General features: G+C 44.9%; 1 protein-coding gene across 2 annotated transcripts in view; it reads right to left on the reverse strand.

Moving 5' to 3' along the window:
* LOC120823930 (carboxyl-terminal PDZ ligand of neuronal nitric oxide synthase protein) overlaps positions 1–16,270 on the reverse strand; it is a 93,989-nt gene that overhangs the window by 56,659 nt on the left and 21,060 nt on the right. The gene's annotated exons all lie outside the window — the stretch shown is intronic.

Consider the following 16,270-nt stretch of genomic DNA (forward strand, 5'->3'; position numbering starts at 1 on the left):
TTTCTTTCTGTGATTAAAAGTCAACGATGCGATGAAAGAGTACACATAATAAAACTCCGTTGAGCAAGGCACTTAACCTCGGCTAAGGGTTCGGCGTCGACGGTGTGGAGAACGTTTTGTAAAGAAACATTTAAACACCCACGGAGTTGAATTAAACATTTTTCACACTCGCTTCACACGTCGGGCGGCGACGGATCCTCTAATGGAGCCGTGAGGACTGAAACAGCAGCTCTGTCAATGCCATGGAAGCATGTTCGCATATTAAATAAACAGCCGTGTTTTTGTAGGAATCCTGCTTATACATTCGACTTGCAAACACACACACGGCCAAGTGACTTCCCACCTCGCTTTCCCAGAATCCCCTGCATCGTGTTGGTACTACTGGTGTTCTGGATGAGCGGATCGCAATTATTTGTTTAAAAGAAGGGTGCACATGAAACCCTGAGGTGCAGCAGGATTCGGCCGGTCGGCTCAAGTTTGATTCTTTTAAATCTGCTCAGTTCAGAGTGATGCTACAAACGGCAACAGCAGTGAGACATCACGTCGCTCCCAGGAGCCGACTTACTTTGCAACTCCCAACACACACACACACACACACACCTACCTACCTCTAGTTGACTGATGTCACCACAGGTTTTTCTGTTAAATTAATTAATTTCTTTCAAATTTCAAGAGTGATCTTGCTTCATCACAAGGAGCTGCCGAAATACTTTCTAGCTAATAAGGTTCTTGGCAGCACTGGTCACACAAAACCTGCAATGACACACAGCGCATTAACAAAGAAAGGCTTCGATAGTGTTTGTCACCTGGAGATGCTTCATGGGATGAGATAGATGAATAACACATGACAGAACGCAGGAGTCAAGAACTAAAGCCATTAAAACGTTACTAAATTACTAAAAATGTACGTACTGCTGAATCCAAGAGGAAAACTGTTGTAGTTCTGCCCCTACCTAATTTTGCCAGCTAATACATTACAAAAAATATATAAGTTCAAATAAGGTAAATTATACAACAGGATCAAGCCAATACAGCAGAAATAATAATAATAATTTATCGTCTTTAAATGCAATTATAGTTTGCACACTGATGCGGAGGATGATTTATTGTTCTCAACCGGACTGTAATAGTTTGTAATAAACTTTGTGGAGAAGCCACCTTTTTGAAGCGTGATTTTACCCAGTGCTCTCAACAACCTGTTGATACCCTCAGTATAAAGCACAGGAAACATTTCCATCAGGTAATAGAAACAAACCTGACGCCCCTCTGCTGTTCAAGTCCTACAGCGCTCTAATGTTCACCTGAATGGGATTCATGCGCGACCTTCCGGGGGGGGGGGGCGTTATCTGCACTAACGTGGGCTTTGCTGCACGTGGAAGATATAACCGTTGCTGTGCCTGATGGATTCTACGACTGACCCCTTTGGAAATGATTACAGTTGCAATTTAGAAAGCACATAACTTACTATAATACGGTCCGAGTCGGATGCAGCCACATCGTTGAATCCACAGCCACCAGCAGCTCACCCCCCCCCTCCAACTCCCCCAACCCTCGCCCCGCCGCCGGCCCCCGCCCCAAGAAACAGGAGGTTTATAATAATCACCGCTGCAGATATCGGCATAAGATGAGCAAAGGAATCCATGTGATCAAAACACAACTAACTGCCGCGCAGAGGCAGTAACTTTACATAACGGGCAAATTACCCAGTCGGTCCTTTCCCAGAATGCACCACGTCTACAGCCGACGCGTTGATGAGGGGGCTTTTAATGAGCACAGATAACGGCTCACAAGTCAGTCTGGGTCATGTAGAGTAATCTCTAATGTCTCTCACAGATGAGCTTCCTGGATTTGCAATTCCGGCTGTTACATTTATCAGTCTGTTATTTTTGCCTCGTTTTTCTAAACGAGGAGACGAAAAGCAACAAGGGAAGCAACAACAACCACAACAACAATGCATGAATGCGGATCTACACAAACGAAGGGCTTTGTTTTTTTACAACCCAAAGTCTTATGATGTGTGTAACTCCAACGCCGTGGTCATTTCGAGATGGTTTCAGAGCAGAAAACAGGTGAGCTACGAACAAACTCACTCACTCCACACGCATTAAGACAAAGACGCACCGCGGCAACAGTCCCTGCTGATTGAACAGATTTGGGCTCCATAAGTAGGACGGTAGTAGACGGACCACTTCAGTGTGCCTAACAGGGGCCGGATATTAGCGCGCACAGTGAAATAAATACTCAAGTCCAAGAATAAGATCATCCATCATGCAAAAGAAGTCAGTCTCCCATTTGCAGACCCCATTTTCCTGATAAACGGGTCGTTGTTTCCTAAAGGTCCTTTTCCTCCCGTTTCCAGCACAATCCATCATTTTGGCAACAAAGACGCCGCAGCGGCGACACAAAAGGGTCCTCAGCCAGCGGTGCTATTTACACTCACACAGACATCGGCCAGAGGCCGCGAGAGCACAATGACAGCCTGCGTTTCTGTGGAGGACGGCTCATTGAGAGAGGCTGAGTGGAAGGGGGGGGCGAAATAAAAGATTCAAATGAACACACACACACACACACACGCACACACAAACACACACTGCTGAGGTCGACCAACAGCAGTCAGTGGGAGCGTTGGTGAACTCAGTGAAGGAACCGCTCTGCTTTAAGACAGCCTGTTTGTGGAGCTCATTGGCGAGGACCTTTTAGAGATGATTATGGTCTCATGGTCCAACCACCTTTCATAAAGTCAACAGACATCGTGCCGGTGTGCTGTCCGGCTCCGCTGAGTCAACCGGGCCTTCTCTGCCCGCACACGCAGACACACACAAGCCAATTTGTTCCAAAACAGTGGCCTTTGAAGGGGAAGATTTCTCCATAGCTTTTCACGAGCACTATAGGGATGTCAGTTTAGGTTAATTTATCTTAGGATTGCGTGATAGACGGTTACATTTTTAAATAGATGACTTGTCCTTATAGTCCTGCAATCCATCATCTCAATTTAATGTCCAATCGCCATCTAAAATGTGAAGGTTTTGCGTTGTAAACATCTTGCCTTTTGATTTGTTTAATGGAATCCATAGCAGCCAAACAGACCATAAGAATAAGAGATGGGGGGGAGAAGTTGGAATATGAGGTTTAACAGCTCAGACCATTAAGCTCATAATTAAACTGAAAGGCCCCTTAAGTGTGCAAACTGTGGCGTGTTCATTAGGTGGTTAATGAAGGCAAATGCGTGTGGTTTTAACCTTCACGCAGAGAGGTTACGGTTTGGTACTTACACACGCGGAGAGCTGGAGTCCTCAGCGCTGCCTTTGTGCCCCACGATAGAACTTCCCCACAATCGAGGTGTTCAAAGGATCGACTGACATGTCCGTAGACACTCCGAGGTAAGTACAAGCTCAAGCACCGACTAAGTCCCGTTGGGGCGGTGGTGCGTGGGCGGGCTGGGCTGTGGGGGGGTTCAGGTGCTGGGAGAGGCCCAATCAGCCTCAGCTGTAGTGAGTCCGGTAATCACGTCTTCCCTCTTAAACAATGAGCAGCAGCCACGGGGGGGAAGAAGAGAGCGACGGGAAAGGGTTGAACGCGGAGCGCGGCCGAGAGCGCACATCGACAAAGACTGAGTGATTAAAATAAAGTCATTTAATTTTCATATCTTTCTCCGAGAGGTCAATGATAATAAAAACATTAAATAATCTATTGGTACAAATAGATTGTAGGTTTGTATACGCTGGCGATCCTTAAGAATGTCACTGATGCTCAGCATGTAGGTAAACACAGCAGGATCTTAAATGGAATTAAATAAACACATTCAAAGAAAAGTCATTGCACATATTTCAAGCAGGCAATGGATAAATCAAAAAATATGTTGCCACTCGTCCAGCACAGTTCAGGAGCAGCTTGTACAAAGTAACAGAGGAAAAGAAAGCAGAATGGAATTACAGAGTTTTTCTACGCCCAGAGAACCGTCGGTGCCCAGAGACACTCTTTGTTTCAACCGCAAAGCTTTCATCACTCTCTTGACTTCTTGTTCCACTCATCACCATCCATCACGCTCTTATTATTTTACTGGCTTTCATTCTCGTGGGTCCGTGTACGGCCGTTCCCAATCTCATACCACTGCCTTTTTTCCCCTCTCTCTCTCTCCTCATCCTATTCTTTCATCTGTAATGCACTCACTTGCTCAACACAGCGTGTCCCTCTTTTTTGTTTTTTTTCATCGAACATCACTTCGTGTCCCCTCTGCTGCCCCCCCCCCCCCCCCGCCGTCCCCCCACAAACGGCTGATTCAATCTCGAGCAACGTTGTTTATGAAAAGGCATTTCATTTTCCAAAACCATTTGTGTTTAGGACGCAACAGGGTCGTCACGTCTCATCAAGCTCGACGACGCAGCACTGTCTTTGAACCAAAGCCAGAATTCCCAATTGAATACATTTTGGGGAAGAGAACACAAACACACACAAGTACACATTGTCCCGTATATTATGGGTCTACCAGGCAAAACATTTCATCATACAACTCCTCAGGAAAACCCATTTAAAATCACGTTGCATTCTCTTTGGAGCACCAGTACCAAATAGTGAGTCCAGTTACTACGGCTCCAACGTTCTCCAACGCTGCAGAGCCAGTGGATCTTCAGTCATTTCTATGTACTTCGCTTCCAAGTATGTGTACATGTTAGAAGTGCACATAATCACCTTGACGTCACAATCACATTTCGTATTGAGGAGTCGGCCCCAGTTGGTTATTAGAGGTTGCCGACGTGTAATAATGGCATAACAGCGTGTCTAAGTCTTCAGATGTGTTTTACTGACCGCATTAGCCTCAATCCAACTTCATGTCTCAAATAATCATTCATCATTATTTTAAAAGTATTTTATTTATTTATATATATATATAGCGGCTGGGATGGACTCCAGCCCCCCCGCAACCCTGTGTGCAGGATAAGCGGTTTGACAATGGATGGATGGATGGATATATATATAGCAAAGAAAATGCTCGGTTGTGTGTGTAAATAGTTGAACTTACTAGGATGACAAAATCCACCTCATCCATCAGATTGGTGATAAAACCCCTTAAATGGGAAATAATTTAGTGGCACAATGTGAGAAAATGCAAATAAATGCCTGTTTTTTTGGGGGGGGTCGGCATCAGAAAAGCAGATTTACTTTTGCATTTCATGCCTTTGAGGATGTGATGCAGACATCAGTTTAAATGTGCACGGGGGGCCGTTGCCTTTCTTAGCAGAGTCTTTTTGACAGTGATAGTTTATAACAGCAACTTATCGCCGGTTCAAAAAAATGAATGCGCCAACTTTGTCACACAAAAACATTCCATAAAGACTCGAGTTAACCTTCACTGTTCTCCTTGCCAAGGAGAGAAAGAAATTGGAACGCACGTGTAGAACTATCACATATAAAAAGCAATTTTTGGGACGGCATCCATTTAAGAAGGCATTGCAGCATCTGGACCGCCTCCGAGGAAAAAAAGAAAAGGATGTTTAGTTTTGATAAATGCGACTTTCAAAGGCTGTCGGCACAGTTTCCTGGTGTGTCCTATAGGAAAGAAGGGAAATCTATTCCTTCTGTCAACTGTCACAACGGCAATGCATAGTTAAGGACCTTCTCCTCTGACACTCTGTCACTGTCTCCCTCATCTCACTTCCCAGATTCTTCCTCCTGTCAGACAGATCTCTTTTCGCTCCCTCTGAGGTTCTACATGCGCACCCACGTTGGATGGATTCCAGATCAGCTTCAAAGACTCATCGCAACATCTGAAGAATCACATCAAGAATTCAACCTCTGTCTCAGTTGAGAGTGGGCGAGATTCAGGTCGCCCTGATCAATACACCGCCTGGCGATTGCAAGCAGCGGCGCCTTGTGAGCTCATATGTCTTCCAACTGTTAAAAGTGGCTGCAGCTCTTTTCACTTTCTGTGAAATAAATCAATTCACTCGTGTTTGTCGGTAGCAGAAGTGAATATTCAGCAGCTCGCAGACCAATGTGTGGCTACTTCTTTCTCATCAGCCGTAGGAGGAGATGAGATACGGAGGGTTTCTTTGTTCTTATTGAACCATGTCAGTGGAGAAATCCCCCCCTTTCCCAAAAGGATGCAGAGACCAGAGAACTCAATTCTGAGGCAGTCTGTGTTATCGACCAATCACATCCGGCGACTACCGGCCCTCATTGGTTAGAGAGATTACAGCTGATATTATGTTTATAGGAAGTTATTATTCAATTACAGCAAATGGATTCTGTGACAACCATCGGCAACACTCGTGAAGAGATGTATGAATACTGCCTTCTTGCCGTGCTTTCTTTGACCTCGACTAAAATGTCTATCAAACATCAAATAAAAGCGGGGAGAGTTTGTCCATTTCTATTCCCACAGTAAAATGCATGTAAAGATTTCTGCCACATTAGCGATGAACGTCAACGGGGAGACTGGAAGCCAAAGTCGCATTACAAGATGCGTGCCAGACCTCATCCTAATTGGGGGATGAGGGGACACTTGAGTACCCACATCAACCCGATAAGTTGAGCGAGAAAAGGCCAGAAGGGCCACAAAATATGTGGTGGAAACGCTCTTCCTTTTCCTCTACCCATGTGCCTCAAAACACAGCTTGATATCAAGGGGATTAAGAAATAGATTCTGTCTGCATTCAATTTATTGTCGGTGCTATTTAAGTCTGTATATGTGTCAAATCTGAGATCAGCATTGTTTGTTTATCGCTTGACTATTCCAAACAAAGATAAGGATTTGACAGCAAATATTTTGCCTTTTTACAGTCTTTGGGGAACAGAGATAAGAAGTTATATGAAGGAACCAAAAGCAGCTTACGGTTGATTGATTTTATTGCTGCTTGTAATTTCAAAGACCGATCTATGTAAGCCAGGAAGCACTGAGCCACATGTGAGGGAATATATGCTGCAATTAGGTCCCACGCTCATGGTTTAAACTGTCTCTTCATCCAAACTAACCCTTTGAATAAAGATCCCCTGTGAACGTCTGGTCCGATGAGAGACCCTCTCATCACCATTTCAAAGGCTGACAATCACTGGAAATGCCTCAATGACACATGGCTGTGTGTGTGTGTGTGTGTGTGTGTGTGTGTGTGTGTGTGTGTGTGTGTGTGTGTGTGTGTGTGTGTGTGTGTGTGTGTGTGTGTGTGTTCAGAGACGACTATAGCTATGATGGGGTGGATGCAGTTCTCTGTAGACTTGTATTGATTTTTTTTTTATTCCCATTCACAATGCCGCTAATAAAGTCCTTTCATTCCTGCTTTGGCACCATTTATTACTTTCACACTGAAGGACAAAAGGCCCTGTCTGCAGTCTGAATATACCAGAAAGACAGACAGAAAAATAATTAATTATAAAAAATAGGTTGGCGGGCACAAAGAGAGAAAATGGGAATAGCAAAGATAAAAGCATGCAGACAGAAAAGTCTGAAGAAATACTTCTAATCTTTACTTTGTAATTTCTTGCCCATCTGCTAAAAAGCTTTACGTGTAATGTACACTAACACCATTATTCTGTGTTTATACAGTTGGTAAACAAACTGTCTGTAGGCAGGAAACAGGCAGGTGGAATCCAATGTGTTGCGTTTCTAAAAAGCTGAAATTGTTTAAGAGTTTTGTAAGATTAACAAAACTAATCTACTAAAAAAGAAATAAATGTTTTTCCATTTTCCAGTTCGCGCCTTCTTCTGACTTTCTGTGCTTGTAGTTAGAGCTTAAGATAAGACTGGTCATGGACCGAGGGAATCAGGATGAGACTAGCAGTCAGTGGCCATAAAGAAAACAGAAAACGTGGTTATTGTAAGGTGTTTGACCACATGGCCGGTGTCCTTCTGGGAAAAGGAAAAAAAGAAACGTTAGAAGCCGATAAAGTCTGTCCGGACCCCTCAGGAGCCCGTGTCATCCGGTATAAGCTGCAATGCTTTGTAGGGGCCAAGTTGTCAGGCGCCGTTTCCCTCGTTGCAAACATCCTTCCACATCCGAGCGCCGCCCCACACCCTGGAAACCTGGACAAGAAGAAGGCCAGCCGGGAGCCGCACCTCCTTCACGTCTCCGGAGAACAAAGCCAAAAGGCCAGCCCGGACCGACGCTCGCTAGGACCTCCGTTACCAAGGCTCCAACGGCCCCCCTTTATCTCCCACCCTCACAATTCAACACACATGTGGACAGCAAACAGTTGCGGAAAAAGCAACAACCCCCAAGACGACCGATTCACAGGGAGGATCCTGCGCCGAGGAGGTGATCTCGGGGCTGGTATTAAATTACAGCGTGGGGGCGAGCAGCTACTGGCCGCCACGATAAGAGCCCTTCAGGAGACCCAGTAAAGGGTTATTGGCTCCTACAGCTTTAATTGGCGGTTTGATGAAGTCTCCCTAAATATGTAAAGGAGGATGTGTGTACACATGAAAGACGCATCGCGGTGTGAAACAACAGTTCAAGAGCAGCTTTCATTAGCAGACATCACGTTTAATAAATCTCTCATCATACAAAAATGTGTCATGTACCACCGCGGCGATGTTAATAACAAATAGTACAGCTTGTTTCATGAGGGCAAATGAGGAGTCCGCTTCCACTTTCGCTGCAATAACCGTACAGGACAGTCCAGTATTCCACGGTGAGCGCTAGCTGGGGATCACAAACACGGGAGGGGCGAACAGCACCCAGTGGCAGATTAATTAAAGGTTAATGAGAATATTACACACCGCAATAGTCCACCAGGTAAATAAAGCTTTCAAACCTGTGAGGGAATTTCAACGCATGAATATATATAATCAAAAAAAGGAGGTGATGCAGCAGCTTGTTGCATTGAGTGAGACTTGAATTTCAAATAGTAATATTTAGTATTTCCTTATTTTGTTTTCTTCTGTATTAACGAAAGTGAGGACAAAATACACAAACTCCTGAGTCAATACTCCCGGGTAGCGTTTGCGGCTTCCAGCTGCAGTGCGGATGTGTCTGGATCAGCGCGGCTCATTTGGATTTAGGGATTTTCACACTTGAGGATTTGCTCAAGCTGGGAGTGTCTGTGAGCTGATATTTTCTAGTCATTACACACATAGTCCGGGATTAAAAGGTACCCGCAGACCTAGACGTTGCTGGTCACTGAAGTGTTGATGTAGGATTGGTGAAATGATGCGATATTTGGTTATAACTCTTGGTCTGCTGCGGCCAATCCTCATAAGTCACCGCTGCTGAAACAAGCACATAAATAACGCCGCGCCAACGATGACGAAAACACGCCTGATGCATAGCTTTGCCATTAAATGCTCGGACATCTTTGATGCTTTATTGCTTTCACCTAAAAAATAAATTTAACAAACAATGGATCCAAAATGTTGAAGCTGTTGAAGCATTGGCCGTTACAACCAGCCGGTCCTACAGACACAAATCGGCCTGCTGTGATTGAAGCGGATGTAAAGTCTATTTACTGACTTTTTTTTCAAAATGTCATTCAATAAGGTTTATGAAAGGCCCACAGGGGGGGGGGGGGCGTCTTCACCAATGTACATACATCCAGAATGACTAACCACAGCATGCCCCCCCACCTCTACTTCCAGACTCCTTTCAAAAAGCTCTCCTTGCCCACCACTTTCTCCTTGAGCCCTTTGTTTCTTCCCACCCGCACACAACGTGTGAACATTCGACTGATGACCGCAGCATACCTGCTCCCTGCGGAGTGGAGGAAATGTGCTTTTAATGTCTCGGACTGGCACCGCTGCCAAAAGCTCACTCATCAGACAAAGAAACCCCCCCCCGCAGGAAAATACAAAACTATGGGTCATATACACACAATCGTCGGGCGGAACAACAATTACTTACCAGTACAAATTACTGGCAAGAACATGGGGTTTTCCCAGATAGAAGTACATTCTAATTACCCCCTCATACAGAAGTTCCAGGACCCCCCCCCCCCCCAAGCAGGTGTTCCTTTTCCTGACATTAATCCACCCAAATGCCAAACAAAGCCCTAAACAACGTGACAAGGGATGAACCTTGCATGAATCAGAGAACAGTGTGTGAGGGGGGGTGATATCTGGTACTGGACCAGCTGTTTCCTCAGCCCGGTTACAACAGGCTGCGCTCTTATCTCATGGTATTGCTGTTATAGGAAGCAGCGACAGCCCGTACTAAGGAGGGCCGGTGAGGCTGTGGTGAGCAATGGCCAGGGGCCCCATGTTCAACCATCTTATCAGCTGCCCCACTGATTTCCCAGCAGGGGAGACGAGCGGAAAGAAAAGCCCAAGGGCAACATTCTTCGGGTCTCTAATCATCAGGTATGAAATCCAATGGCATCTGTGTCAGGAACAGGAGGTTATTTTCACTAGCGATTCATCTGTTGGTGGTTTTTCAGAATTTCTCAGTACTGGGAAAACTGCTTGTTTTGTCTGACCAACATTCTGCAAGTGAAGATACTCAATTCACATTAAAATTAACCATAAAAGAAAATCAGAAGCTGGAACCCGGCAAATGTTGGGCATTTCGTCGTGAAAATGTGCTTGGTTTAGTTTTTGGTCGATCAGCCAACATCACTGTTTGCATTTAGTCTCACTGCTTTTTACAACCTATCGAGCTTAGCCGAAGCCCTGACACAAGCACCAAGCGGCTGACTTAGTCTGCTCTAATAAACTCAATTTAAAACACAAAACTTGCTGTATCAGACAAATGTCCCGAACAAACCGAGGTTGGTACAGCAGATAAAATATAGGAGTTGACTCAGAGACCGGTGGTTCTGAACTGCACCAAGTCATGGACCCAAACTATCTTGTACTCTTATTTATTTATTTATTTCCCAATGACGTGAACTAGTGCGACAACCACTGCCTCCCAAACGCACACCAGTGCAGCCAATTCAAAAAGATGTTTCCTGCACAAAAGATGTATTAAAACTGCAGCTCACGTGAATGGCTGGATAGATGAGTAACCCGATCCTTCCATCTTTGTCACAGATATCCATCGTTGGTCACATCTTGAAAACCACTGACCTATGACCAGTTCTACTTTCAGAGCCAATGGTCAGACAATTTTCCACTCTTTTGGATGTGAGCGACATATCAGAATGTGTACTGAACAGCATATTTTCTTTTCCTCCCGTGTGTGGCCAACAACACAGTAGCGGGACATTTCTGCTCTCTAATTGCTTTCCAACTGGACCTTTTGTCCTACTCCAGATCAATTTCAAGCCCAATTCAATAGGGCAAGCAGCGCAAACTGCAGCAAAAGCTTAAAAACAAGGTCTGTGAGAGTAACGACAACCTTTACACTTGTGTAATGATTGTTTGTGTCTTTTTTGGTTTACTTAACCCATTCAAGGCCACTTGTGTGTGCGCTTTACATTTCATCTCTTCAATATCCAGATCAGTAAAGCAACCCGCAGAGTTCTGAGTATCACCTCCCCACACACAACACAATCATTTCCCCGCTTTCTCCTTCCTCTGGCGGCCAAAAATTGGATTTCCCTTCCATCACTTGCTGGTGAATTCAAATCGCATCGGTAGGAAACGGTGGCTGTGGTGGGCGGGGCGGGGACCCCCGACCAAGAGTGAGCGACAATGGTAAGAATAGTTTGGGGAAGTGATGCCGAGAGAAAAGTTGGAAGAAATTCGGCTGCCATCAATCAGATGATGTGGGGGGGGGGGCGGAGGGGGAGGCTTCGCATAGGACCAAGAGATATCGTTCCGCATATCGCTGGTCTCGGTCCTGAAAGCAGATTCTGATTTCATTCAATCATGTTTTCTTCAGAAGGTTCCCCAGTAACGCTGCTTTGTTTGACACATACGACAGCTTTTCTGGTCGCAAAGGACACTGGAAAAGTCTCTCTGCCGCTCTGGAGAAAAAAAACCCCAAAAAAACAGAAGGCTGATGAAGGGAGTTATGTGAGAGCGCATTCTGTGCAGACTAAACATTCCTTCAATGCTGAAACATTATTATTCAATTGCTCTACAAAGAGTGGAGTAATCTAATTTCCACTTATTGCAAAGGGATTCAGGGTTCAAGACGTGTGTCCTTGTATCCTATTCCACCACAGTGAGTCAAACAAATCACGCAAGTTGCGAGTTTTATGTTGATGTGATCCACTTTGTCCATTCAAACGGCTCATCGCCTTGCAAACAACACCTTTATTTGCATGCCGTGAAATAAATGTTTGTACCGCCCCGTTCTCTGCGCCGCAAGCAGAGTTTGTATTGTGAGGCATCCCGGTCTTGTTTCACTGCAAAAAGTGAAAGGCATGAAAAAACAAAGTGGGGAGGGGGGAAAAAAGCTTTCAAAAGATGGGAGAAATTGAGAAGCCACAAGCCCAAAGGAAGATACTTCTTCTACGAAAAATAAAAGAATCAGAATAAAAAGGCACTTCCACTCTAGAGTTCCGTCCTGTAGACTACGACCTATTGCAAAGACACCAAAGTCTTACATGGCTGTTGTGGGGGGGGGGCACCTGTGCATGCTCAGCAGACCACAGAAAACGCATCAGGCTGACTGACAGCCGGCTTCGCTTCTGATATTTTGCTTCAGCTCCAGGGAGTAAAAGTGGGGCAGAAGAAAACAACTCGTGGCGCCGCGGCAAAGAAAAGAGCTCAGTGCAAAGCCGCGTGACTTCAATCAATAACGCTGCCTGTCCACCTGTGTCAATAACCAGACATGGTCTTACGTACTCATGAGGCCGCGCATTGTTACATCTCACATTCATGTTGGTTTCACTTTCCAAAGGTAGTGAAAAGACGACCAATGCATCCAGCACAACGTGTTAAATCAATCAGAGTGGTTCTATTCTTCACTGTCCCATCTCAGAATGTCCAAATGACTTATTTGCCAAAATATTCAAAAAATACACAGCTTTTATCTAAAAGATAAACTCCCTGACACACCGGCAAAGTGGGACTGGGCCCCGCTCGTGCTCTCCCCACACACACGTTTTCATCCGAGCGTGCGCTCACGCGAGGAGCAGCGCGGTCACACATTCTTTGCTTTGCCATGCGAACTTACTGTAATTGGAGAGCCGTCCAAAAGTCTCGGCTTGTCCTGGAAGGACATTATCAAAGCTGACAGCGTGCGCTGGATTTCTCTCGGCCGAGCTCACCTCCTTCCACGGTAGTTTGATCTCGCTTCATGTCCCAGAATGCATCCTGACTAATGTTTTTTTTATAAAGAAAACTACCTTCTACTGATGAACAAATGTGGTAGACAAGCTGTCGTTTCAACAGAATTGGCAGGTTGACGCTTACCTGAAGACTTATTGAGTCCTTTCAAAGCTACAATCTCTGGCTTATATCATGTCAGTCACATTACTGACTAAACCACAGCGCGACTGCTTATCTAAACCGGCCCCACATGACAGGACCGCTAATGGGACCTAATGAGCGCGGGACAAGCGGAACAAGTTCAGCTATTCATCGGATTTACAGAGTGGGAATGCATGAGAAACTTTACTTGTTTCAACTGGACTACTTCAAAAAAATGATGTGATTTAAAACGCCAATTATAAGTGTGAGTCAGTACTGTGACTTGGTCCTCCTAATTGTTGAGATGGAGGACAAAATGAGTGTTCGCATGTTAACTTTTATTTAACGAGCTAATGAATGGATTGTGCAGAGGACTTTTCTCACTGTATGTTGTATCTGTAACACCTGTTCAGAGACCTCAGAAAAAGAGCAATTTGGTGATTAAAAAAAATTAAAAAAAATAAAAAAAATCCAGAAAAATAAACCAGATCTTCAATACAAATTAAAGAAATGTCATTCGACCCTTCATTTTCAAGCCTTTAAAAAAGGTCTGCAAAACGGCAATTTTTCAAATATGTAATTGCATCATGACATCCCCCATCACGTCTTCAGCTGCTCCATCTCTGCTAGTCTCTCCTCAATTACACATCTATCCTCCCACAGCTCCAGCCTGTTGCCCATACGCGGCTTAGCATGGTAACTATGGTAACGCACACTACCACACTGTACTCGTCTCCCCCGTTATCATCGCGGCCACCACTGTGGATGTTGAGATTGCGGGACCTCCCCCAATCTTCCGATCCTAGCCTGATTTGCATAGTGTGAAGAATGGCATTGCCGCTTAGCGGGGGGGGGGGGGGGGGGGGGGCAGGCTGGCTGGGTTTCATGCTCGACTGAAAAATGATGAGCAGATGTGAGGCTCGGTAATTGAAAACATGGCGACTGGAAAGGTGAGAGCATGTGTTTGTGCGCGTGAGTGTGCACGTGTCTCTGCATGCAGGCGTGTCTCGTTTAATCCCAGCAGTTTCCTCCTGAGTGCCGGCATTGACCGAGTCGCTGTCTTTTTTTTTATCTTCCCGCCTTATAGATGTTTGCTAGAGCCAGTGGGCGTGCGTGTTTGCCATGGATGACCTAAAAAAAGTTTTCCCTCTCCACTGCCAGCATCACGCCTCACTGTCTCCCAGGGCGCCGTTATTGGCAGCCGAGGCCGACGGGAACGCTTGAGCTCGTATAAACAAGGTACACCAAGTCCGATGCTTCCAATCTAGGAGCGGAGATTGGAGAGGTTTACCTTTTGTGGCCCACAAATTCAATCAGGTACTCTCGTTGTGATGGAGGAAACTCCATAGCTCTTTGAGGCTAATTATTTATCCCACCTGATACTTGAAGTTCAAGACTGGGATTAAGAGAGGAAATGTTTGGCATGCTGGTGCTTATGTAGATTCTCCTACGCATACTGTAAATAGACTACACCCAAAGGCTCTGTAGTAGAGGCAACTACCGCTTCTATATATGGAGGTTTACCGTAGCAGTGTTAATTTCGTCGACGAAAACTATGACAAACATTTTTTGTTAACGAACCTTTTTTCCATGACTAACACGAGACTAAGACGTGACGAAAACGATCTTAAAAAATAAAAACTATGACTAAATCTATTCTAACTTTCGTTAACGAGACGAGACAAACATGTTGTGGTTGACGAAGTCACGATACTTTTTCCCCCTAAATTCGCACGCAGCTGACAGACAACAGACAGACAAAGTACGGCGGATATTAACGTGTCATGATGACGTCATCCACGAATCCAGAACGCCAGCGGTGCAGCGGTGGTTCTTGTGCAACGACTACGGACCGCAACGACTATTTTACGCTTCGGCGAGTTTGAATGTGGCTTCGTTAGTTTAGCGCAGCTGTCTCTGTTTAGCTCACTGTTAGCAGGCTGAAGCCGCGCTGCTTCACAGAAACATGAAGACCCGTTTAACAGACTGTCGGACCTTTCTGCTCTGTTCTCTGGCGACGGCAGGCAGCGTTTCCTCGGTGGATGAGACGCTCCATCACAAACACGTCCAACGTAATAAACTCATTGCAGGTTCTGAAGTCAAGAAAATAATGTATTGCACCGATTGTAGGACGTTAAGGTCTCTTTTGTTGGGACCGTGGAAACAATAAAGGACCATGAAGGCAAAGACCACAAAGTGTTGCGTTTAGATCCCTGGTCCTCATCAAGTTGTTACACCTTTGCCAATTTGTTAAATTGCCTTGCAAATAAATGCTTTGCTATTTGTTAAAATACAAATCCTTTCATGTAATGATTTTTCACATGTCATTTCTATTCGCTCACACAAACACTTCAACCATTTGTTCTTGGCCCGGCTCCTCCGTCACATTTTACAACCCATTGTGGCCGCGAGTCAAAAGGTTTGCCGACCGCTGCTATAGACCTGTCCTATGAGGGACATCTAATGGACAACCAAGTACTGCAAGCTGGACTATTATGCATTATAGACACAACACAGGGGCTCCCTGGGCCTGAGAAGGGAAGAAAAGGAGTTTAATATGGCTATTAAATGTGACAAAACTAGACTAAAACCAATTACATTTTAGTCTAGTTTTCGTCGACTAAAACTAAGAAGGATTAAAATGACTAAATGTGAGTAAAACTAATATGCATTTTTCGTCTAAAGACTAAGACTAAATCAAAAATAGCTGCCAAAATTAACACTGTACCGTAGTGACATTTGGTACAATTTCATTTTAGTATCATTGTTTTTGAGTGACACTGCCTAACCTACTTCAGTTCTACAAAATCATAATGGGTCTCATTACCGTGTCAGTTTTTTCTTGTACTAAACCATCTTTCTTGGTGTGTATCTGTATGACATCACCGTAGTGAGGTCACTCAACATTCAGTTGGTGTTACTTGGTGGTCAATCAAATGTATATCTTGCTTCCGCTCCTAACTAGTGGTGACTTTAACGGATCGTCCGCGCCACCCCTCTATATGATTTTAATGGTCTGGCCCACTTTCAATCAAAGTGGGC

This window comes from Gasterosteus aculeatus, chromosome 8, assembly GCF_964276395.1.
Source record: "Gasterosteus aculeatus chromosome 8, fGasAcu3.hap1.1, whole genome shotgun sequence".
NCBI lineage: Eukaryota > Metazoa > Chordata > Actinopteri > Perciformes > Gasterosteidae > Gasterosteus > Gasterosteus aculeatus.